General features: G+C 42.1%; 1 protein-coding gene across 3 annotated transcripts in view; it reads left to right on the top strand.

The window, feature by feature from the left end:
- Nucleotides 1–429: 429 nt before the first annotated feature.
- The window catches only part of LOC124003592 (caM kinase-like vesicle-associated protein), a 33,841-nt gene continuing 10,685 nt past the window's right edge, over nt 430–23,585 (top strand). For 2 of the 3 annotated variants that reach the window (XM_046311965.1, XM_046311963.1), the window contains exon 1: nt 430–655. The gene's annotated coding sequence lies outside the window, so the exon portion shown is untranslated. Of the gene's footprint in view, nt 656–13,527; nt 13,656–23,585 lie in introns of those variants that run through there. The other variant, XM_046311964.1, reaches the window with a different exon arrangement.

The raw sequence follows: 23,585 nt of genomic DNA, 5'->3' as shown, positions 1-23,585 counted from the left end.
CAACAGTATGCTTAGGCTACCACATCCTTAATCCTTATGATAAACAGGCCTATATTTTCATAAACGTGAAGTGACTGCAAGAGATGGGTTGGAATGTCTGACTGAAATACAGGATGTTGACAAATCTACCTTTTATATATATCAATTAGTGGTGTTTCAATTTGTTGATAAAATGCTGGACATGATTGTTTGGTTGCCGGTCAAAGGGCCAACATGCAAAACTGTCTAGCAATAGATAGATTTTGCTGTTGATTGGAGAAAATATGATAAATGATTTTCTCAATATGCTCATACAAATATATATTTTTATAAATGTGGTTAACATCAATAGAAAGAATGGTTGATTTAATTTTGCCCGTCCCCCACTCGCACGTATATGCACACGCACACCACGCCTTCCTTGCCTGCACGTTGGTTAGTAGAGTAGGCTGCCTACCACCGATGTTCATGTTCTCGCCGTGCTGCTCTCGTAAAGAAGCAGTTGATGAAGCAGATGAGCCAGGATCTACCTTTTTTATTTAACAGGGAATGAAAGTATACACTGCTAACTAACGCACGAAAACCTAGCGCTCATCAAGTTATTTCTACCACAAAGCACACGTAAAGAAAGAAAATAACTGAGAAAGCGGACACAATTTTGACAGAGTAATTTCAGGTGAGTGAGCAGCGCAGCGCGCACATTGGATATGTTATAATGTCAAACGTTAACTACGATATGTCAAGCATTTTCTGAATAAAAAACCTATACATTTTTTTGGTGTCATTTTGTTGGATTTCACTACAATTTGAATGGCTTTCTTGATGGACATTCTTCACTGCATGTTGCAGGTTTCAAAAAGAAGGTTGATTTGAGTTACAAGAATGGCGAATTTCAAAAAGCAATTTAACAAATTCCATTTAATGTGAACACATGAAAGTGAACCGTTTTATAATTGCCTGAGACGTTTGAAAGGATTATAGAATTTGAAAAAAAATACAGGAATCGGATGAAAATAGATATATTTTCATTACAATATCGTTAGATTTGATTGCGTATCAAACAACTAATTAATAACTACATTCAAGCCAAAACCATTAATAATGCATGACTATTGGAAATGACACTGGTGACGTCATATTATGACACTGGTGGCGTCATATTATGACCATGTGCACTTTTCCTTTCCCTAGTCAAAGTTTAAGGCACAGCATCTAATGCTGCAGCATCTCCCTCAACTCTGCAGGTTATAACAGTCTCCCTGTGTCCCTGTCACTTTATCCAGCAGATTAACATATCATATAACACCCTTCTCACTTATCATCAGAGTGATTCCTCCTCATTCTTGATTCCACATGTAGACTTGCTGCTAATCAGGTTGCACCTCTCCGCTTGTTGTTCAGATAATGTCATTGTTACCCTCTCAAGTGATTTTACTGTCTAAAAGGATTCAGATTACTTCTGATATAGCAATACCGCACTGTTGGGTATCAGACGGCACCCTCCGACCCAAAGAGCATGTCCTCACATGCTTGTGGATGTCAAGCCTACGCACGCTTGTGGATGTAACCCACTGTGCAAAAACTGCTTGAAAAAACATTGTTTCCACGTCATTTCAACAAAAAATCTATGATGACGTTAAATCAACTTGGCAAGCTAATTGGATTTGCAAAAAGGTCATCAACATAAGTGCATTTCATATTTTTCTAACCCAACTTTTAATCTAAATCCAATGATATTGTTTATTTTTTTGTTAAGTGCACATTGAATTCACATTATTTAACAACTCATCCAAATGTAAATTAAAATTGCACTTTGAACTGACGTCTGTGTCTGACCACTTCCAACACCAGAGTAATGAAATTGGCAAGGATAGTGAGCTTACCGCAGTGGTATTAAAACCCACAACCTTCTGTCCCGTAGCCCAGTGTGCCATCGACTGTGCCACAAGAACTTGCTTGTGTGGCCTGTTACTCAGTACTTTGTTGAAGCACCTTTTGGCAGCGATTATAGCCTCAAGTCTTGGGTATAACGCTACAAGCTTGGCACACTTGTAGTTGGAGAGTTTCTCCTATTCTTCTCTGCAGATCCTCTCAAGATCTGTCAGGATGGATGGGGAGCGTCGCTGCACAGCTATTTTCAGGTCTCTCCAGAGATGTTCGATCGGGTTCAAGCGCGGGCTCTAGCTGGGCCACTCAAGGACATTCAGAGACTTGTCCCAAAGCCACTCCTGCATTGTCTTTGCTTAGGGTTGTTGTCCCGTTGTCCTCAGACTTCGCCCCAGTCTGAGGTCCTGAGCTCTCTAGAGCAGGTTTGCATCAAGGATCTCTCTGTGCTTTACTCTGTTCATCTTTCTCTCGATCCTGACTAGACCTCCCAGTCCCTGCTGCTGGAAAACATCCCTACAGCATGATGCTGCCACCACCATGCTTCACCGTAGGGATGGTTCCAGGTTTCCTCCAGAAGTGACACTTAGCATTCAGGTCAAAGAGTTCAATCTTGGTTTCATCAGACCAGAGAATCTTGTTTCAAGGGGTCTTAATACTTTCCGAATGCACTGTATATGTAGTCACAGAGCAGGAACTTTATGACAGTGGTGGGTCAGTGGCTTGGATGGAGCCATTGCTTATCACTAACCCTGTTTAATAGAGTTTCTATTGTTAATATAGTTTTTAATAATAACCCTGTTAACAATAGTTTATATTGTTCCATACAGCTGTAAATGTAGGAGAATGGTATTCTTTATCCAGGTTTTCAGATCAGAATTTTTCTGGCCTGTCAGAAGAATAGTACATTTGATTTGCATCATCTGCCTCTCCTCGGAGTCTTGATCTTTAGTCCTTAATGACGCAGATTATTTTCCTCAGCTTTAGGAAATGCACACTTGTACAGTGGTTGCTCCACTAAAAGATTTGCCATTATGCTGCAGGAGTTAGAGGTAATTTGTGGTTTAGTACTGTACCCTGCGTCACCACTTAATTACTCTAGACCAGCGCAAGGGGGAGTTAGAGAACAGATTATGCTTTTGGGTCCTACTGTGTGTCTGACAATGAATGGGCGACATACACCTAAATAGAAACGGATAATTGTGCATGACTTCAGTATTACTAAAACTGTTGTTACACTAAGGTTATTTTATTTTGTTAGGATTATTTTGCTCTTACTGTAGTACGGTAGCCCACTCCCGACCATTCACATTGTACAGTGCCTGAGTGGTGCAGAGGTCTAAGACTGTGTTGTTACAGATGCTTGTTCAATACCTGTGCCAGCCTCGACTGGGAGACCCATGAGATGACTGTAGGTTTTTGGTTTCTCTCCCTCTAAAAACAAAAATAAATCATTCTAAATAACAAACTGGCTTTACTTACAAATTAGTAACAATGTCTAACCCCATGTTCAAGAATGGCCTTTTTCTCACTAATTTTACATTATTTGTAAACAAAATCATCTCCAAAATGTTATTTTTTAAACAAAGCAATTATTATTATTAATTTAGAATTGTATAAAAGCCCCTTGGACAGTCACACAGATATATTATTAACCCTTTTATTATCAGGACAATATATATTGGTCTTGGCTCCAGAGTGGCGCACAATGGGGTTGTCTTGCAGTTCTCCAGCTGTATCCACTTCTCCAGCTGTATCCACTGAAAGCGCGCAAGGTTCAAGGCACGAGGGCAGGGGGCACGGGATGGGCCGCACAGAATACGGACCTAGCCCAGGAGGAAGGGAGAAGGAGGAAGTGAGGGGGGGTGGACTGCCACCCCGCCACACTGGGTAGCACAGAGCAACACTTTAAGGGGCATTGCACTAATAATGGTGCTGAATAAGGAAACGTTTCCTCTGTTCTTAGTGCCAGTCTGCACGTTCAAACTAAAACAATGTAACCAATAATGGCATCTTTATGCTTTTGTTGATAAAATAATGATAAAAATACTCTTTCAAAATGTTTATTTATTCCCATAGTTATAATTACTATCACTGAAATATTGGAAAAAAATATTTAATGAAGGTAAACTAATAGTTACTTACTGGAAAATACTCTTTCAAACACACATGGTCAAGTTGTACAGTGCCATTATGGCTATTAGCAGGTAGCTGGACAATAAACTTGCCTAGAAGGAGGGTAGGGGGAGAATTCTATCTTGAAATATATTTCTTTGTTAGGTTGGCTGTATCACAACCGGCTGTGATTGGTTGCAATTTCAGTTTAATCCACCAGAAAAGACAAAACAAATAATACAACAAAAAGTATTATTATTATGTATCACATCCAACTGAGTGGGAGTCCCATAGGGCAGAGCAGAATTGGTCCAGCATTTCTCTCCCTCTATGAACAGAAATAAATGTTTTGGCCTTTACAAATATTATTTGGCCTTTATTCAGATTACAATCGCTCAATTTATTTTTAAAAACAACAACGAAATAACCTAAAATGTTGCTATATATTGTCAAGTTGATGGCACTGTCATATAGCGGCACCTACATAAAGCTGAGTGACTCACTCATTCATGGCTTTGGATCAAAATAAATAAGTACCAACATTCTTTCTGATAGTCTTTAATAAAGAAATGTTTTGGTTATCCTGACCTGAACACCATGTGGGCTTTTAGCAGGGTAGCCTAGTGGTTAGAGCGTTGGACTAGTAACCGAAAGGTTGCAAGTTCAAATCCCCGAGCTGACAAGGTACAAAGAAGATTGGGAGAATGTCATATGGTCAGATGAAACCAAAATATAACATTTTGGTAAAAACTCAACTCGTCATGTTTGGAGGACAAAGAATGCTGAGTTGCATCCAAAGAACACCATGCCTACTGTGAAGCATGGGGGTGGAAACATCATGCTTTGGGGCTGTTTTTATGCAAAGGGACCAGGACGACTGATCCGTGTAAAGGAAAGAATGAATGGGCCCATGAATCGTGAGATTTTGAGTGAAAACCTCCTTCCATCAGCAAGGGCATTGAAGATTAAACGTGGCTGGGTCTTTCAGCATGACAATGATCCCAAAAACACCACCTGGGCAACGAAGGAGTGACTTCGTAAGAAGCATTTCAAGGTCCTGGAGTGGCCTAGCCAGTCTCCAGATCTCAACCCCATAGAAAATCTTTGGAGGGAGTTGAAAGCCTGTGTTGCCCAGCAACAGCCCCAAAACATCACTGCTCTAGAGGAGATCTGCATGGAGGAATGGGGCAAAATACCAGCAACAGTGTGTGAAAACCTTGTGAAGACTTACAGAAAACGTTTGACATATATACCGTTGGTTGGCAATGACAAAGTATTGAGATAAACTTTTGTTATTGACCAAATACTTATTTTCCACCACAATTTGCAAATAAATTCATTAAAAATCCTACAATGTCATCTTCTGGATTTTTCTTCTCATTTTGTCTGTCATAGTTGAAGTGTACCTATGATGAAAATTACAGGTCTCTCATCTTTTTAAGTGGGAGAACTTGCACAATTGGTGGCTGACTAAATACTTTTTTGCCCCACTGTATCTATTAATTTAAAGAGCATATTGAAGTTATAAGCAATAGGATTTGAAGCAAAGCCTACAACTATTTTAGCTGCTCTGAGACAAGCATGGGGACTCATCTTGATAAATCAATGAGATTTTTATTTTCACTGAGTCTCCGTTTGGGTATTCAATAGACCTACAATTAGGGTGTAGAACTGTTATGCTCTTAGGGTAACCTTTTATTTAACGAGGCAAGTCAGTTAAGAACAAATTCTTATTTACAAGGACTAGCTACTTCTTCCTCCCCATCGGGGAATTGAACCCCAGTCTCCCACGTGCCCACATTACACAGGGATTCTTTAGATAAATAGCTAAGTACTGTAGCCTTCTCCCGACCGCCAAGTTGTACAGCGCCATAACTTCCGTTCCATCCTAACAGAAACCCAGAGGGTTTTTTGTTTTTCTTGGAATATAAACACAATAATATTAATCAAATGAATTAAACGAACATTTTTCAAAACAGTCCCATATACTATGTTCTTATAAAAAAGGTTTTAAATTATCTTGTACAGCTACTATTGAAGGCTGTAAAATGCTTCTCAAAGATGCCATCTGGTGGTCAAACTAGCACTAACTAGCATTAATTGTACCATGCAAGATGTACAGCAGTACGCTGCAACTTTTAAAGGACGCACCACTGTGGTGTATTTGAGGTATAAAAATGCGTCTAAAGTTTTTGTAATTTCCACTTAACTTCAGACTTGATTTGTCAGAACGAAAAATGTGCCATTAATTATAATCCACATTTCCTGCTGCTGCAGGATTATTTCCCTGCTGTGAGAAACTGGTCCAATTAACATTGCGCATCTGTAAGTGTTTTGTGATGAAGATAATGTTTGAAAAACACTTCAATAGAGAGGCAGACACTGCCTTCTGTTCTGTCCCCTCTGTACATGTAGCATGCTTTTTTTTGTGTCCATGACGGCTGCGTAGTGGTTGTGTTATAATGTGTCCAGCCGACATTATGTAACATGCAAGCTTAATGTGTTAGACACGAGAAGGGAGAGAGGCTGTTGTTTTTCTTAATTAACTTCGAATGTAAAGGCTATATTTCAGAACTACCAAAATCTCAAGTAGTAGTCTCTAGCAAACATAGGTGTGAATTACCGTTCTATGTAATGATTTTGAAACCCCACCCCCGCAACTATCCTATTAAAAGCAGTGTTAATGTATTTAGCTTTTTTGGCACAGGTCCGTAGGAACTAGACTTCGCATGGTCCACGGATCGACTCCCGCATCAGCTGTTCTCGCTCTCTTGACATATGTCGGCTATATTTTCAACTAAGGTTGGGCAGTATTCAGATTTTCATACCTTCATACCTTTCCTTTACCAAACCAGGGTATACAGTATTACTGGTAGTGCCTCTGTACAGACTCAATCATAGAATATGGAGAGAAGCAATCACTTATTCCCTTTGCTAAATGGCTGTAAGGGAAATCACATCTCCCCAATGACAAGGTCAGTTTGCTCAATATTCCCATGGGTGACAATTTATGGCGTGGAAATCATAATGTAGCCTATTATTAAAGCATGTGTAGCCAAACACCAGCCTGGTTATGTATGAGGGTCGAAGGCCCTTGACTGCGCAACATGACAACAGCTATTCACATTTCAATATTAAGTTAAATGAGATTTGTTACATTGGATTAAGTCATGTCCCAATCAACATAAGTGCACATTTGCCTGAAGTCACTTACTGGCACCATACTGTAATGTCTGTAATAACAGCTTCTTCCGGGAAGCATATTCTGGGTAATTATTGGTGTGTGTGTGCTTGTGTGTGTGTGTGTGATATTTACTTAAAATATAATTAGGCTAACATATTCAAATGTCTGTACTTTACTTGAGGGAAAATCCGGAAAACAAGGGATCAGTGTAAGGAAATTGGAGTGGAAATTATATCTTATAGAAGTTCTATTCACACAGGGGAGAGACCGGAGAGCACTGCAATACAATTTTGAGGAAAGAGGTCCTTAGCCAATCAAAGAACACAAACTTAAAGCCCTTTTTACCGGCAATAAAATGAGAGAAAATACTGATGTCTAAGTAAATCCTCACACCCTACTGAAAGTGTTGCAGAGATCTGAGTCAAGATGAGTGAATCTATACTGAACAAAAATATAAACACAACATATATAGTGTTGGTTCTATTGTTTCATGAGCTGAAATAAAATATCCCAGAGAATTTACATCCTCACAAAAAGCGTATTTGTCTCAAATTTGTTTACATCCCTGTTAGTGACCATTTCTCCTTCTCCAACATAACCCCTCCGCCTGATAGGTGTGACATATCAAGAAGCTGATTAAACAGTATGATCATTATGGTGCGAACCAGGGAGCCTCTGCACACATCAACAACAGTCACCCACGAAAACGTTTTCTGTAAGTCTTCACAAGGTTTTCACACACTGTTACTGGTATTTTGGCGCATTCCTCCATGCAGATCTCCTCTAGAGGAGTGATGTTTTGGGGCTGTTGCTGGGCAACACAGACTTTCAACTCCCTCCAAAGATTTTCTATGGGGTTGAGATCTGGAGACTGATACCTCTCCATAATGCAACCGCTGTCAGATAAAAAAAAAAAACTTTACGGAAAAAGCAAACCATGCAATAATCTGACACGGCGCTCAGAAAAAAAGAAAAAAAATATCCGCCATTTTGGAATCAACAGAAGTCAGAAATAACATTATAAATATTCCCTTAACTTTGATGATCTTCATCAGAATGCACTCCCAGGAATCCTAGTTCAACAATAAATATTTGTTTTATTCGATAATGTAAATTATTTATGTCCAAGTATATTATTTTTTTAGGGCGTTTAGTACACAAATCCAAACGCTCGTGCAGGTCCAGACAAACGTAGGACGAAAAGTTCAAAAAGTTATATTACAGGTCTCAGGAACATTTCAAACTAAGTACAGAATCAATCTTTAGGATGTTGTTATCATAAATCTTCAATAACGTTCCAACCGGAGAATTCCATTGTCTGTAGAAAAGCCATGGAACGCAGGTCGCTATCATGTGAAATGCGCTTGACCAGGACCTGGCTCTCTGCCAGACCACTGACTCAAACAGCTCCCATCCGGCTCCCAAATCACAGTAGAAGCCTCATTCAAGTTTCTAAAGACGGTTGACATCTAGTGGTTGTCGGTTGTCGGTTGACTTCCTGTTTGGATTTCTTCTCAGGTTTTTGCCTGCCATATGAGTTCTGTTATACTCACAGACATAATTCAAACAGTTTTAGAAACGTCAGAGTGTTGTCTATCCAATACTAATAATAATATGCATATATTAGCAACTGGGACTGAGGAGCAGGCCGTTTACTCTGGGCACCTTTCATCCAAGCTACTCAATACTGCCCCTGCAGCCATAAGAAGTTAAGTGGCCCCTGGCACGTTGTAGAAGTGTGCACTTCACGGATGAGTCCTGGTTTCAACTGTATCGGGAACTGTATGGGGTTGTGAGGGTGAGCGTTGTGAACAGAGTGCCCCATGGTGGCAGTGGGGTTATGGTATGGGCAGGCATAAGCCACGAACAACGAACACAATTGCATTTTATCGATGGCAATTTGAATGCACTGGTGGGGCCTACATGTCAGCCATTGAAGAGGAGTGGGACAACATTCCACAAGCCACAATTCTATGCGAAGGAGATGTGTCGCACTGCATGAGGCAAATGATTGTCACACCAGATACTGTGTCACACCCTGACCATAGTTTGCTTTTTATGTTTCTATGTTTTGGTTGGTCAGGGTGTGATCTGAGTGGGCATTCTATGTTGGATGTCTTGTTTGTCTATTTCTATGTCTGGCCTGATATGGTTCTCAATCAGAGGCAGGTGTTAGTCATTGTCTCTGATTGGGAACCATATTTAGGTAGCCTGGGTTTCACTGTGTGTTTGTGGGTGATTGTTCCTGTCTTTGTGTTTTAGGTTTTCTCACGTTTGTTGTTTTTGTTAGTTATCTCATGTGTAGTGTATTTATAAATTAAAGAACATGAATAACCACCATGCTGCATTTTGGTCCGCCTCTACTTCACCTAAAGAGAACCGTTACAGAATCACCCACCACAACAGGACCAAGCGGCGTGGTAACGGGCAACAGCAGGAGAGGCAGCAATGTCTGGACTATACTACTTGGGAGGAAATAGACAGGTGGGCGGTCGACCCAGGAGGAGTGCCGGAGCCCACCTGGGATTCGCTGGAGCAGTGCGAAGAGGGGTATAGAAGAATGGAGTTGGAGAAGCAAGCACGGCGGCGCAGTAGGAAGCCCGAGAGCCAGCCCCCAATTTTTTGGGGGGGAGGGCCACAGGAAGTGTGGCGGAGCCAGGTAGGAGACCTGCGCCAACTTCCTGTGCTTACCGGGGGGCTAGAGGGACCGGACAGGCACCGTGTTATGCTGTGAAGCGCACAGTGTCCCCGGTGCGGTACATTCCACCTCCGCGTATCGGCCGGGCTAGAGTGAGCATTGAGCCAAGTGCCATGAAGCCGGCTCTATGCAGCTGGTCTGCAGTGCGTCTCCTTGGGCCGGCTTACATGGCACCAGCCTTGCGCATGGTGTCCCCGGTTCGCCTGCATAGCCCAGTGCGGGCTATTCCACCTCGCCGCACTTGCAGGGCGACCGGGAGCATGCAACCAGGTAGGGTTGGGCAGGCTCGGTGCTCAAGAGCTCCAGTGCGCCTGCACGGTCCGGTCTATCCGTCACCACCTCCACGCACCAGCCCTCCGGTGGCAGCTCCCCGCACCAGGCTGTCTCTCCGGCTCATCCTTACTGGTGCTCCCGCCTGTCCAGCGCTGCCAGAGCCTTGCTCCTCTCCAGCGCTGCCGGAGTCTCCCGCCTCTCCGGCGCTGCTAGAGCCTTCCTCCTCTCCAGCGCTGCCGGAGTCTCCCGCCTGTCCAGAGCTGCCGGAGCCCCTCTGCCCAGAGCTGCCGGAGCCCCTCTGCCCAGAGCTGCCGGAGCCCCTCTGCCCAGAGCTGCCGGAGCCCTTCAGCCCAGAGGCGCCAGAGCCCCTCTGCCCAGAGGCGCCAGAGCCCCTCTGCCCAGAGGCGCCAGAGCCCCTCTGTCCCGAGAAGCCGCCCCTTTGTCCCGAGCAGCTGTCCCTCTGTCCCGAGCAGCTGTCCCGAGCAGCTGTCCCTCTGTCCCGTGCAGCTGCCCCTCTGTCCCGAGCAGCTGCCCCTCTGTCCCGAGGAGCTGCCCCTCTGTCCCGAGCTGCCCCTCAGTCCAGTGTCATTAAGTAGGCTCACCTTGGCTAGGAGGCCACGGAAGCGGACAAGGTGGGAGACTAAGACTACGGTGAAGTGGGGGCCACGTCCAGCACCAGAGCCGCCACCGCGGACAGAGGGCCCACCCAGACCTTCCCCAATAGGTTCAGGTTTTGCGGCCAGAGTCCGCACCTTGGGGAGGGGGGGGGGTACTATCACACCCTGACCATAATTTGCTTTTTACGTTTCTATGTTTTGGTTGGTCAGGGTGTGATCTGAGTGGGCATTCTATGTTGGATGTCTTGTTTGTCTATTTCTATGTCTGGCCTGATATGGTTCTCAATCAGAGGCAGGTGTTAGTCATTGTCTCTGATTGGGAACCATATTTAGGTAGCCTGGGTTTCACTGTGTGTTTGTGGGTGATTGTTCCTGTCTTTGTGTTTGCACCAGATGGGACTGTTTTAGGTGTTCTCATGTTTGTTGTTTTTGTTAGTTATCTCATGTGTAGTGTCTTTATAAATTAAAGAACATGAATAACCACCACGCTGAATTTTGGTCCGCCTCTACTTCACCTAAAGAGAACCGTTACATACTGACTGCTTTTCTGATCCATGCATCTACTTTTTTTCTGTGACCAACTAATACCAGTCATGTGAAATTGATAGATTAGGGCCTAATTAATGTATTTCAATTGACTGATCCTTACATGAACTGTAACTCAGTAAAATCCTTGAAATTGCATGTGCCGTTTATTTTTGTTCAGTGTACAAAAAGCTCAAGTTTAAGGGGAACTTCAAATGATGGCAATTTGTGTTTCTTTCCAGCTTAAACATGCTGTATTTTGCTAGATACAGTGCATTCGGAAAGTAGTCAGATCCCTTGACTATTTCCACATGTTGTTACGTTACAGCCTTATTCTAAAATGGATTAAATTGTTTTTTTTCTTCCCTCAATCTACACACAATACTCCATAATGACAAAGCATATTTATAAAAAATATTAAATTGAAATATCACATTTTGCATAAGTATTCAGACCCTTTACTCAGTACTTTGTTGACATGCCTTTGGCAGCGATCACAGCTTCTTGTGTATGATGCTACAAGCTTGGCACCTGTATTTAGGGAGATTCTCACATTCTTTTCTGCAGACCCTCTCTGCACAGCTATTTTCAGGTCTCTCCAGAGAAGTTTGATAGGGTTCAAGTCTGGGCTCTGGCTGGGCCACTCAAGGACATTAAGACTTGTCCCAAAGACACTGCTTTGTTGTCTTGGCTGTGTGTTTAGGGTTGTTGTTCTGTTGGAAGGTGAACTTTCGCCCCCAGTCTGAGGTCCTGAGCGTTCTAGAGCAGGTTTTCATCAAGGATCTCTTTGTACTTTGCTCTGTTCATCTTTCCCTCGATCTTGTCTAGTCTACCAGTCCCTGCCACTGAATAACATCCCCACAGCATGATGGTGCCACCACCATGCTTCACCTTAGGAATGGTGCCAGGTTTCCTCCAGATGTGACGTTTGGCATTCAGGCAAAGAGTTCAATCTTGGTTTCTTCAGACCAGAGAATCTTGTTTCTCACGGTCTGAGAGTCTTTAGGTGCCTTTTGTCAAACTCCAAGCGGGCTGTCATGTCCCTTTTACTGAGGAGTGGCTTCCGTCTGAAACTACCACAAAGGCCTGATTGGTGGTGTGCTTTAGAGATCATTGTCCCTCTGGAAGATTCTCCCATCTGCACAGAGGAATTCTGGAGCTCTGTCAGCATGACCATCAGGTTCTTGGTCACCTCCCTGACCAAGGCCCTTCTCCCCCGATTGCTCAGTTTGGCTGGGCGGCCAGCTCTAAGAAGTCTTTGTGGTTCTAAACTTCTTCCATTTAAGAATGATGGAGGCCACTGTCTTCTTGGGTACCTTCAATGCTACAGACATTTTTTGCTACAGAAATGCTACAGATCTGTGCCTCGACACAATCCTGTCTCGGAGGTTTACGGATAATTCAGTCGACATGGCTTGGTTTTTGCTCTGACATGCGCTGTCAACTGTTGGACCCTTTATATAGACAGGTTGAATTTACCTTCAGGTGGACTTCAATCAAGTTGTAGAAACATCTGAAGGACGATCAATGGAAGCAGGGTGCACCTGAGCTCCATTTCGAGTCTCCAGTCTCATAGCAAAGTGTATGAATACTTATGTAAAAACTTTTTTTTTATACATTTGCAAAGAATTCTGACAACCTGTTTTCACTAGGTTGAGGGGGGAAAAACAATTTTGTAAATTTAAGAATTAAGCTGTAACTTTAAAAAAAATTGGAGAAAGGGAAGGGGTCTGAATACTTTCCGAATGCACTGTTTCTCAATCTTCAACTAGTCATTGATTGCCATTGGATAACTACAGAGAGCTGTGAAAGACTACAGACAACTATCAGTTTACCTTCCATGGAACCCAGTCTGATAAGGTTAAACCACAATAGCTAATTAGTGTCCTGGTTTTACAGTAAAGTGTTTACATTCATAGAAATAACAGTGAACAAGAAAAAAATGGTTCACGTCATACTTCATGTGCTTGTAGATAAAAATAAAATTTAAATTGGGTTATAGCTGATGAGTACTCACTATTAAATATATTTGAAGGCACTAAAATCATTCCATGAAGGACCTCCTATTTTGATCTTTTGATGCGAGACCAAAAATGTTTTTGTACTGCATCCAAACCCAGTGAGGCGTGCATGACGAGACTAGCCAACCACTAAATTTAGCTCTGTTCCTGTACAACACAGTGTGGACAGGCAATGCGTCTATCTCCCCCTCCTCACTGTACCCCTGACGCTTATGTAGGACTTGGTAACCACGGCAACAAACAACATCTGAACAGAATGGTCAGATCAGACGATAAAGCGTGAAGAAGAGGGAATAAAGATCCCCTGACTTAAAACAATAAGTCAGAAGCTTCCATCCCGTCAACAGCAGATCAAACAGGTAAAGAGGAGCTTCACACACCTGCTTGATGCAGAGATCTCTCGCTGTTCTCTTCTCACCAGTGATTTCATGCCGTTTTAGGATTTCCTTGCTGTTGTGTAATGATCAGACGTGTTTGGTTTTCTGTTGTCCTAGGTGCTGATGGTACCAATCTATGTTTTTGTTTCATACTAAATCTAGTGTGCATTGAGGTTGATTTAATCAAAGTCCACCAAGTGGGGGGTGAAATACATGCAATGGTCATAGCGTTCTGAAAGGCAACGTCTGTTTCCTAGCTTGGTGTTGTGCATGACCATCTGTTCCCTGACACCAGTGCTTCACAAGAATTAACCTTTGAAAGTTCCAAGCTCATGCCAGGGATCAGGGACATGTCTGTGGCTGGTGGCCAAGCACCGACCTGCGTCAGACCTGGGAGAAGAATTTACATTTTAGTCATTTAGCAGATGCTCTTATGCAGAGCAACTTATATGAGTAATTTGGGTTAAGTGCCTTGCTCAGAGGCACATCGACACATTTTTCACCTAGTTGGCTCTGGGATTCAAACCAGTGACCTTTCAGTTACTGGCCCAGTGCTCTTAACCGCTAAGCTACTTGGTTATTGTATGGTACTTACAGTAGTATTATGAGGCTTTATATTACAGTGAAAAAATATATAAACGCAACAAGTTAAAAAATGTATAAGGAAATCAGTCATTTGAAATAAATTCATTAGGCCCTATTCTATGGATTTTTCAAGACTGGGAATACAGATATGCATCTGTTGGTCACAGAGACCTTAAAAAAAGGTAGGGGCGTGGATCAGAAAACCAGTCCGGTGTAACCACCATTTTACTCATGCTGTGCAACACATCTCATTTGCATCGAGTTGATCAGGCTGTTGATTGTGGCATGTGGAATGTTGTCCCACTCCTCTTCAATGGCTGTGCAAAGTTGCTGGATATTGGCGGGAACTGGGACACGCTGTCATATACATTGATCCCAAACATACTCAATAAGTGACATGTCTGGTGAGTATGCAGGCCATTGAAGAACTGGGACATTTTCAGCTTCCAGGAATTGTGTACAGATCCTTGTGACATGGGGCCGTGCATTATCATGCTGAAACATGAGGTGATGGCTTTGGATGAATAGCACGACAATCGGCCTCAGGATCTCGTCACGGTATCTCTGTGCATTGACGTCACGGTATCCCTGCCCATACCATAACCCCACCACCACCATGGGGCACTCTCTTCGCAACGTTGACGTCCGCAAACCGCTCGCCCACCAGACGCCATGCACTCTGTCTGCCATCTGCCCGGGACAGTTGCAACTAGAATTCATTCGTGAAGAGCGCACTTTTCCAGCATGCCAGTGGCCATTGAAGGTGAGTATTTGCCCGCTGAAGTCTGTTATGATGCCAAAATGCAGTCCGGTCTAGACCCTGGTGAGGACAAAGAGCACGCAGATGAGCTTCCCTGAGACAGTTTGACTGTTTGTGCAGAAATTCTTCAATTGTGCAAACCCACAGGTTCATCAGCTGTCCGGATGGCTGGTTTCAAACGATCCCGCAAGTGAAGAACCCGGATGTGGAGGTCCTGGCGTGGGTACACAGGAGGGCAGTTGGCTGTACTGCCAAATTATCTAAAATGATGTTGGAGACGGCTTATGGTAGAGTAACATTGCATTATCTGGCAACAGCTCTAGTGGACATTAATGTATTCAGTGTGCCAGTTGCAGGCTTCTTCAACCTGAGACATCTGTGGCATTGTGTTGTGCAACACAACTGCACATTTTAGAGTGGCCTTTTATAGTCCCCAGCACAAGGTGAACCTGTGTAATGATCATGCTGTTTAATCAGCTTCTTGATATGCCACACCTGTCAGGTCGATGGATTAACTTGGAAAAATATAAATAAATGCTCACTATAACAGGGATGTAAACACGCTTTTGTGCACATGGAAAATTTCTGATATCTTTTATTTCAGCTCATGAAACACAGGACCAACACTTTACATGTTGTGTTTTATATTTTTGTTCGGTGTATGAAATGAACTATGGAAACAACTAGGGATGCACGATATATCAGTGAGCATATCAGAATCGGATGATATTAGCTAAAAATGGCAACATTGGCATCGGCCCGATGTCTGTCTAGTTTAGCGCCGATATGCAAAACCGATGTCAAAGCTGACGTGCATACCTATATAACGTAAGTAGACGACATAATGACGCCATGAAAAAAACACACTACAAGAGAACAAAACCAGAAAAATACTAAACTCACACTTCCAACTACTAAACAAGTTCAAGTCGAGCAGTCATTTGAAGGAGTAAGACGTTTTCAGCAAGACAAGTCAAAGGCGAAATCCATTAATGCCACGGTAATGGAATTCATTGCCCTTGACAATCAACCGTTCTCTGTCGTGGATGAAGTTGGCTTTCACCGACTGATCGAGCACCTCGAGCCCAGGTACACACTACCAAGTAGGCTCTATTTTTCAATTGTTGTACACAGTGTTGTTGAAATGCACATCTATGAGCTAGTTGCTATGGGCGTCACTGCTATTAGCTTCACGGCTGACATTTGGACCAGCGATGTCAGCCCCATGAGCATGCTGAGTCTGACAGCACAGTGGGTCGACGAGGATGTCGTACTGAGGAAAGCCGTATTGCTCAAGAATGTGCTGGTTCTCATTCCGCTGCTGCAATTTCAATGGCATTTGACAACCTGTTTGAAACTTGGAAACATGAACACACTCCTAGCGCCATTTGAACAAATGACTTGAGAAATAAGCTAATCAACTGCATCTGCAGCAGACGTGATTCTCACTGTCATGGCATTGAAACACTTTCTCAACAAAACTGCCGACCCAGACGGTGGGGTTAAAACTTACAAAAGTACTTGAGGCTGTGAACAAGCAATGGAAATGGACACAGTGACAGTGCCCACCGAGAAAGAGAGACCACAAACAGACAGCTGAAACTTTACTGCTTGACATGCATGATGAAATCCTGGTTGAGAATGAAACGACTGAGCAAATTAACAACGAAACAGCAAGTAAGTGAAAGAAATAGGTTTTGATTATGTTTTACTGGTAATGGGGACATAAGTAAATGCCAACAAAATACCTTTTTGGTCAGTGTGTGTTTCTGTGTAACCTTTATTTAACTAGGCAAGTCGGTTAAGAACAAATGCCATGTCACGATACGACAGGAATATAGCAGGATAGACTGTGATGCCTAAGACAAATTTTTACTTGCAATCATAAGCGGGCATTAGACTCTGTTCCTTTTTTCTTCCTTTCTTTGTTGGATTATAACAGGATATAATGAGGACTACCTGAAGTATGTCTTGCATGTAATGGACATTAAAAAAAAGGACTTGTCTTGCGTTGTATTTAGGTTGTTTTCTCAATTTTTTTTATTTTTATTTTTAAATTGAATCAAATGAACTGAGCAGGCTGGGCTGACATGCTTATAGCCTTTCTAGGACTTTCAAATATGAGCATGCATTTATAAGATTGTGCCGTTTTTATTATTTCTATTAATATGATCTGTTGTTACAATTTATTTTTTCGGACTATTTTTCATGTTACTTGGTTAGTTCTCTTAAGCATCCTCATAGGTATTTATGTTATCATGGGACTGCCCATATTTCCCTCTGGCCAATGCCAATTGGTGGCCAAGGGTTTACCTTAGGACGCAAAGGTGCGTTCTCTGCCTTCGCTCAATTTGAAATGATTTCAATAGCAAAAGAAGACCAGCCTTCTGAATCAGCAACAGAGAAGGGCTTCCCGATCCTGAAAAGGAGAGGAATATTTTATCATATTGAAATGATTGATTCTATTGAAAAAGCTGGATGTTTTCTACTGAGGGGTAATAAGTGGCTTTTTATTATCTTCAGCAAGTTAGGTGAGAACCCAGTCTACTTTTGCTCCCATAAATTTCATAAAAGGGACATTGTGTGTCTCCTTTAAACAGAATATGCACTGACAGTTTTCCTTGTCTGTCACAGTCAACAGACTGACAATCTTATTATCCTAGACCTAATCTTTGCTATTGTGCCAATGTCCATCCATTCTCAATTCATTTTAATGCTTTGACTCCTAACATAATGTTTTTTTATTGTTTACGTGACCCATTCAAGCAATGAAAGACCTGAATGGACCACAATTTCTAAAGTGAATGAATTCCCGACAATGACCATAGAAACAGGATGGTAATACACTAAATGGGGAGGAAATGGTTTTGGATGTTGGAGCATTGGCCTTGTGGCATTATATTATGTAATGAATGCCGTTTCATTCCCTTCCAATGATTCAAATACAAACAACAGGAAACATAGAAATTGACCTTGTTTAATTTTAGGTGAGCATTTATTCCAGTGCTAATGATTTGTTTCCTCTTTCTGGTCATCCATCGATCGTTTAACAATGATAATAATGTGCTGGGTGCTTATTTGTCCTATTTCACACCCGTTGACTCCAATGCTTCCCACAATTGTGTCAACTTGGCTGGGGATGTTCTTTCGGGTGGTGGACCATTCTGGATACACTTTGGAAACTGTTGAGCATGAAAAACCCAGCAGCGCTGCAGTTCTTGACCCAAACTGGTGCACCTGGCACCTACTACCATACCCCGTTCAAAGGCACTTAAATCTTTTGTCTCACCCATTCACCCTCTTAATGGCACACATACACAATCCATGTCTCAATTTTCTCAAAAATCCTTCTTTAACCTGTTAACAAATGACATCAATAAGGGATTATAGCTTTCACCTGGATTCACCTGATCAGTTTGTCATGGAAAAAGCTTAAAGTTTTGAATACTTTTTGTATACTCAGTGTATATTTAGCATTTGTTTATGATGTAGTTTTGTGGTTGTTGCATCCTGAATTATAGTCCTAAATAGACTTTGTTCCAGACTGTTGATATTGCTGTAAGGCAGAGTCTTTGACAAAGAACAATGTCTAACTTGTTTGTCTCAGTGGTGTTGTGACAAGACTTTTTGCGTATTCAGGATTGAGTTAGCACAGAGGCTCAGGCAATACAGCAAAGTATTATGCATGTTTTTGCATTATGCTAAGCATTATCTCTGTTAGCTATATCATACCCACTGATTCATGCTGTGTCTCTCGCAATCATTTTGTTTGCTGAAACGGATTTTAATTGTTGCTTTGCTAGGAAAACCAAATAATATAATAAAAAGCGAACAAGGGGTTTACCAGACATAAAACCAATTTCAAAAGTGACCCCTGAGCCGACACTTCACTATTAGAACAAGAGGCGCATAGCGAAACCGTAATGGGATTTTAGAACTAAGTGTCACAAGGCAGCATGTCATTACGAAGCAGTTATATAAGCTCATTTGGTGTGCGTGTGTGAGAAAATAGTAGATGCTGTAATACAGAGACAGCCAGGCAGGCAGCAGTTATAGGGACCATTCCCCCAGGATCCATGCTAGGGAAGGGGGCTCAGCAGGAGAAGATTGGCACACTGTACTTTGGACTTCAAACCACTCACAAATCACCAGTTAGTGATGCTGAGCTCTGCAGCTTTCAGGTGCAAGATAAAGGAGGTGCATACTGTAGTTAGTATATATATATATATATATACACACACACACATGAACAGACTAAACATTAAGAATAACACAAGTATTGTAAATTATTACACATTATGTTAGCATGTATGTATTTGGCTATACTCTTACACCTGCCTTCTTTTACCTGGATTTAAAGGAGACTGCAGGAGGGGCTCCAGATAATGTATTGTGGACATGAAATATCTCCCATCTAGCATTTTTCCTATTGTGTACGATATAGTACTGAGGACGCAGTACTGAAATATTCATTAGATAATACACAGATACTCCCCCACTGGGAGGGGAGCAATTTTAAAACAATGATCCAGTTTAGGAGAAAGGGATAAGTGTAAAGGATACCTGTGGGCTGCCCTATCAGCTCCAACTCCCTAATGTTCCCAGTTATCTAGGCCCTCCCCACAAACAGCCCAGCCCTTCAGGTTTACCTTTTTTCTGGCCATGCATTTTTCCCTGTGACGAGGTGCTGATGATGTAAAAGTGGGGTTTAGTGGTAATTCGCTAGGAGTTCAAAACTCATGATGGAAGAACAGCAGGTATTGTGCTGGCCTCATTATACTGCCATTGTTTACAGATTGTTCGTCTGTCCTTCCCAATCAAATAAGCGTTTTAAAATATGTTTTTACACAGGGTCTCTCATTTTCCACCTGTAGAAGTGGGTGATCACGTGAGCAATTACTCTCAAGTGACGGCGTGGTCTAGAATGGGAATGGACTACAATGGCAGCCCACAGGAGGAAAATGGGATTGTTCCTAGAGATATTGAATATGTCTCTGTGGACGGGAAACTTTGTTTTGGTGAAACCGAGTAGTTTGGGGTTGGTTGATCAAGGATGCTGGACTACAGAGGCTTCTGCAATGAGCCACCTAAACAAATGTTTTTAAACATTTACTTAACCTTCTTAACATTTACTTAACCTTTTACTTAACTAGGCTATTTGCAGGACGAGGGAAACTATAGAGCAACCAGAAACACATTTTCAGAGGCTTATTTTAGTGTATGTATGGAAGGGGTAAAGGGTAAAACAGAAATGTGTGTACTCGCACACAAGCGGCTTATGAAAATGTGCTGGCAAACCTGCTGGCACTGCTCTTATATTATCTCTGTTATACAACCACCTAGACTATGGAATATAAATGCAATGTGCTGCAAGCTGACAGAGGATTACAGGCACAAACATACCGCTGCAGGTGTTGCTGCCAAAGGATAGCCACAAAATAAGAAGTTCATGAAGCTAATGCCTTTAAGACAAACATTTGGGGAGTGATGTCGAATATAAGGTAATCCAAAACCTATGGACTAAGGTTTTGACAGACTTGACCCACTTAAAGATCTATAGTGTTGTCCATTACAGAGCTGACTATCAAATGGACAGCTAAAAACTAGATGGACATGACAATCATATGTCATCATCCCCGTTGTTTTCTAATTCTAAACTCTTTTATTGTCGATTTTACAGTAGGCTACATTTACTAGAGGTACTGTAGAATCAGTGTAGATGACTTCTGTCGTGGAATGGGTTTGTCTCTCTTGTGGAGTGGGTTCAGATCAGCATACACAATGGACTAGTACCACTCTCTTTATGAATGGAAAATAGGTATACAGTATCAAACAGAAATTATATTAGTATAGCTGCAGGAGATATGACAACACAGAACAAATGGCCCATGTATTTTTACCAGTTGCAGTAGTAGAATTGCATGAGGTGAGGCTGATTTACAGTTTATCAGCTTCACTGTGCTGTTCAGTCAACGAGTCAGGCAGTATGTATCTCTGGAGCCCTGATCCTGTAGTTATATAGTAATGAGTCCCACTGTGGCCCACACTACACTCATCCTCCTCTTCTCCTTTCCTCTGTCTTCATTCCAGGAACTCATTCTCTCCTTTCCGTGCAGATGATTGATTCACGACCTGAAACAGAACTATGCGCTCTTCTCTCTTGTTGCAAATGGTTTGTTATTTCCCTCTCCTGGCTGATTACTATCAGTCTACCAGTCAGATGGAGATATTGCCTGCTCCGCTCCAATGCGGACAGGGCTGCTGCAGAAGTTGAAGCACCATGGGTACATGGAATTTAATTACTGCTTTGAAAGCTCTTGTAATGAACAGCCAAAAACAACAGACTTCTCTGCCAGAGTGTAGACTGTGTAGATAGCTAATGGCTCTGGCTTTTTGTGAGTTTATTAGAAAGAAAAACAATTCTGGATGCAATCATTCTGGCTCTGAAATGATACTTCAGTCTTCTCTCCTGGCCCAGAGTGCTATTCTGGGAGATGGGCTCCTCTAGACAATGGAGTGTTCTTTACGTGGTTTAGTCCAGGGGTAGGCAACGACACTGAACAAAAATATAAACGCAATATGCAACAACTTACACTTCTTAAAAGGAAATCAGTCAATTGAAATAAATTCATTAGGCCCTAAGCTATGGATTTCACATGACTGGGAATACAGATATGCATCTGTTGGTTACAGATACCTTTAAAAAAGGTAGGGGTGTGGATCAGAAAACCAGTCAGTATCTGGTGTGACCACCATTTACCTCATGCAGCACGACACATCTCCTTCGCATAGAGTTGATCAGGCTGTGAAGTGTTGTCCCACTCCTCTTCAATAGCTTTTTGAAGTGGTTGAATATTGGCGGGAACTGGAACACACTGTCGATCCAGAGCATCCCAAACATACTCAATGGGTGACATGCTGGTGAGTATGCAGGACATGGAAGAACTGGGATGTTTTCAGCTTCCAGGAATTGTGTACAGATCCTAGCTTATGCCTGCCCATACCATAACCCCACCTCCACTAAGGGCCACTCTGGTGGCTTATGGTAGAGAAATTAACATTCAATTCTCTAGCAAAAGCTCTGATGGACATTCCTGTAGTCAGCATGCCAATTGCATGCTCCCTCAACTTGACATCTCTAGTATTGTGGTGAGTGACCGAACTGTACATTTTCAAGTGACCTTCTATTGTCTCCAGCATAAGGGGCACCTGTGTAATGTTCATGCTGTTTAATCAGCTTCTTGATAAGCCACACCTTTCAGGTATATGGACTATCTTGGCAAAGGAGACTCTCACAAACAACAATTTAAACCAATTTAAGAGAAATACGCTTTTTGTGCATATGGAACATTTCTGTTATCTTTTATTTCAACTCATGAAACATGGGACCAAAACTTTACAGGTTGCGTACATTTTTTTGTTCAGTGTAGATTCAGCCGCGGGATGATTTTTGTCAGAGTGGATGGTCGGGGGGCTTGATCATACTGTAAGTATAATCATTTGCAAATGACCACAGTTGAGCCAAAACATACCTTGATTACATTGAGACCGGTGATGTAGTGGTAAAAAAGTGGGTAAACTATCAACTCCAGTGGGCGATTGGGGACGAACGACCACCGATATAAACCAACACATCTAACATTTTTAGAACTGTATTGTTTTATTGCACAGATTATTTTTTTTAGTGAAGGTATTGCTTTACTCAACAGCCTCTCTGTCTGCTTGCTTTCTCTCTCTCTGTCTCCTCCTGCATTGCAGCCTGCCTCAGCCTCACCACTGTCTGGCTCATCATTACACTCTGTAAAGCTATTTTAAAAATATATTTTTATATACATGAGAATAATATTACATTTTCTTTATATTTAAATTGTCTTTATAATTCATTTTAGGTACCACAGGCTGTCCCAACACAATTATATACAAGTACCACAGGCTGTCCCAACACAATTATATACAAGTACCACAGGCTGTCCCAACACAATTATATACAAGTACCACAGGCTGTCCCAACACAATTATATACAAGTACCACAGGCTGTCCCAACACAATTATATACAAGTACCACAGGCTGTCCCAACACAATTATATACAAGTACCACAGGCTGTCCCAACACAATTATATACAAGTACCACAGGCTGTCCCAACACAATTATATACAAGTACCACAGGCTGTCCCAACACAATTATATACAAGTACCACAGGCTGTCCCAACATAATTATATACAAGTACCACAGGCTGTCCCAACACAATTATATACAAGTACCACAGGCTGTCCCAACACAATTATATACAAGTACCACAGGCTGTCCCAACACAATTATATACAAGTCAATTCTAACAGTGTAAAAGGCCCTTAGTTTACTCAAAAATGTTGTATTCTAGACCCATTTGAAGAGAAACAAGTTGTAAATACTTTTGATAAGATTACAGATTCTCTCAGGGAAACCCACATTGATCCCTGACCTGAAGTTTGGGAACCACTGTACTACATTTACATTTACATTTAAGTCATTTAGCAGACGCTCTTATCCAGAGCGACTTACAAATTGGTGCATTCACCTTA

Source organism: Oncorhynchus gorbuscha, linkage group LG18 (assembly GCF_021184085.1).
Source record: "Oncorhynchus gorbuscha isolate QuinsamMale2020 ecotype Even-year linkage group LG18, OgorEven_v1.0, whole genome shotgun sequence".
NCBI classification, from domain to species: Eukaryota; Metazoa; Chordata; class Actinopteri; order Salmoniformes; family Salmonidae; genus Oncorhynchus; species Oncorhynchus gorbuscha.
Note: the sequence above shows the minus strand (reverse complement) of the source record. Positions and strands in the feature narration are given on the sequence as shown.